This window comes from Centroberyx affinis, unplaced genomic scaffold (genome assembly GCF_046629955.1).
Source record: "Centroberyx affinis isolate AG114_WGS23_722 - 3 ecotype Tasmania unplaced genomic scaffold, CSIRO-AGI_Caff_v1 ptg006557l_1, whole genome shotgun sequence".
NCBI lineage: Eukaryota > Metazoa > Chordata > Actinopteri > Beryciformes > Berycidae > Centroberyx > Centroberyx affinis.
In genome coordinates this window covers 44,877-47,500 of record NW_027283319.1, presented here as the reverse complement: position 1 = coordinate 47,500, position 2,624 = coordinate 44,877, and the positions used below count along the sequence as shown (strand labels likewise).

The 2,624-nt window shown below is 44.8% G+C and overlaps 1 pseudogene; it reads left to right on the top strand.

Moving 5' to 3' along the window:
* The window catches only part of LOC139638792 (voltage-dependent L-type calcium channel subunit alpha-1F-like), an 18,481-nt pseudogene extending 16,866 nt beyond the window's left edge, over positions 1-1,615 (top strand).
* Positions 1,616-2,624: the final 1,009 nt, after the last annotated feature.

The following is a 2,624-nucleotide window of genomic DNA, read 5'->3' as shown; positions in this document are numbered from 1 at the left end:
TGAATACTGTGTGTTCATAGCACTGAAACACTCCTGGATGTTGTTGTATGCTGTAGCTCCCCCTGCTGGCCTCATGCTGCACTGTGCTGGTTTTATATCCTGCTGTGAACCAGATATTATAACATTATATATCATTATATATCAACTTTAGAGTTAAAGTCTATGTATTAATATTAATATTAAACAGAGGGGGGAGACTCGAGTCACATGACTTGGACTCCAGTCACAGTTTTAATTGTTTGAGTCTTGACTCGATGCATGACGAGAAGACTTGAGACTCGACTTGACTTGACTTGGGTTCTGGTGACTTGGGACTTGACTCTGACTTGTACTCTGATGACTTGAAAAGGTTTCTAAAGTCTTGACTTGAGATCTTGTGTTTGTGTAAATGACTTAGATTGAAAGTGATGAGATTTGTTCCAGCAGACGACTGAATTTAAATTCTGTTTTCTGAATTTGTATGGAATGATTGAATTTATTGAAGTTGAAACTGATTATAGAAATCAAACTCATGATGCTCTTACCAAGTTTTTATCCTATTAAAACCATATTGCATTGAAAAGTCCTAGATATTTAGTTTTCTTTAAGATATTAAATTGATACTGGACTCTTGATTTGTTCTGACTTGACTTGCTGTTCTACATTTAGACTTGAGACTTGACTTTAATGACTTGAGACTTGACTTGGGACTGGAGCAGAGTGGACCTGGTCTCACCTCTGGTCTTGTCTTCCAGGCCCGTCTCCATACAGAGCCTACACCACCCTCAGAGTTCCCCTCAGCTCGGCTCTCAGTTCAGTGAGAAGCGAGGATCAGCTGACAGTCTGGTGGAGGCGGTGAGCAGGCTTACTGATTCAGTTTTCATATTGATTAGTTATTGATACTGATTCATTATTGGTATCCATTACAGATAGTACTGATAGAACATTTAACCAATCAATTAGATCGTTTTTGGTCATATATTCTGTTTGTCAATTCATTTTTCTGTCGAGGAGTTTGTGCTGTAATCAGATGATCAGATATTTATTAGTTATCAGTTCAGTCATCTGATGGGTGATAGATGACAGGTCAAAGTTCAAGTCTCTCTCTCTGTCTCTCTCTCTCTGTCTCTCTCTCTCTGTCTCTCTGCTCTCTCTCTCGTTCTTGTCTGTTCCATCTCTTCAGTCACTCTGTTTCTCTCTCTCTCTCTGTCTGTCTCTCTGTCTCTCTCTCTGTCTCTCTCTCTGTCTCTCTGTCTCTCTCCCTCTCTCTGTTTCTGTCCCTCTCTCTGTCTCTCTCTCTCTGTCTCTCATTCTCTGTCTCTCTGTCTCTCTCTCTCTCTCTCTCTCTCTCTCTCTCTCTCTCTCTCTGTCTCTTCAGGTCTTGATATCAGAGGGTCTTGGTCTTTACGCTCGGGATCCGAAGTTCGTGGCGTTTGCAAAGCGTGAGATCGCTGATGCGTGTCACATGACGGTGGATGAGATGGAGTCGGCGGCGAGCGACCTGCTGGGGGCCGGGAGCCACAGTTTCCTCGGCGGCAGCGACCCGGCCGCGCTCTACAGCGACGAGGAGCCAATCAGGACGGGCCGCGACGAGGACGAGCTGGCCGACGAGATGACCTGCGTGACATCATTCTGACGGGCAGAACTCTGGACCAATCAGGAACAAGAGAGAGACTGAGATGGGCGGGACATCGATGATTGACAGCAGTGACTTTTGGGTCGATTTGGGAAGAGAGAGAGACAGAGAGAGAGACAGAGTAAGAGAGAGGAGAGGGTGGGACTGCACCCTAGCGATGGTTTGACTGACAGGATTTTGGACCAATTAGAAGAGCGAAGGTTATTTTGTCATTTTGATTGACAGATGTCAGATTAGAGAGAGAGCGAGTGAGAGAGAGAGAGAGTGTTAATGTTGTGTGGGCGAGAGAGCAGACCGATCTGTAGAGAGAGAGAGAACTGACTCTGGATCAGTTCAGATAGAGGGAGGAAGAGAGAGGAAAGGAAGGAAGGATAGAGAGGGAGGAAGGAAAGATAGAGAGGAAGGAAGGAGGGATAGAGAGGGAGGAAAGAGGGAGATAGAAGGAGAGAGAGAGAAGAGAGAGAGAGGTGGAGAGACTACAACAGAGAATGGATTGAACCTCTCGGAAAGGAACAAAGGAAGATCAGAAAGAAAAGTGTTGATTTGTAAAAAAACAAAAAGAGAAACAATGGAAGATGGACGCCAGCAGAGCGTGACTCATCGCCACCGCGTCGCTATGGCAACGCAGCCATCAGCTCGTTAGCTGTCAGCTCGTTAGTGTTTAACGATGTGGAAGTCGACTTCATCTGGACGGGATCACACTTTACCCATGATGCATTTCTGTAGCAGTGAGGCGTGAGCAGAGGTCAAATCTCATTCTGTCTTATTGATCACAGCTGGACAGGTGTGTGTAGGTATCAGTAATCCATCTGCAGAGTTCTACAGCAGGAAATCATTTCTCAGACTTACTGATATGAAACTGATCAGGTTTGTGTATTGATTATAGTGTTATGATCAAAATGTTGATTGCATCTGTGATTCACTGACAAAATCAGTTGAGAGGAAACACAGAAGAACAGTTAAGGCAGATGTCTGGTTTCTGCGGTGTGGAGGATCTGCACCAAGCTCC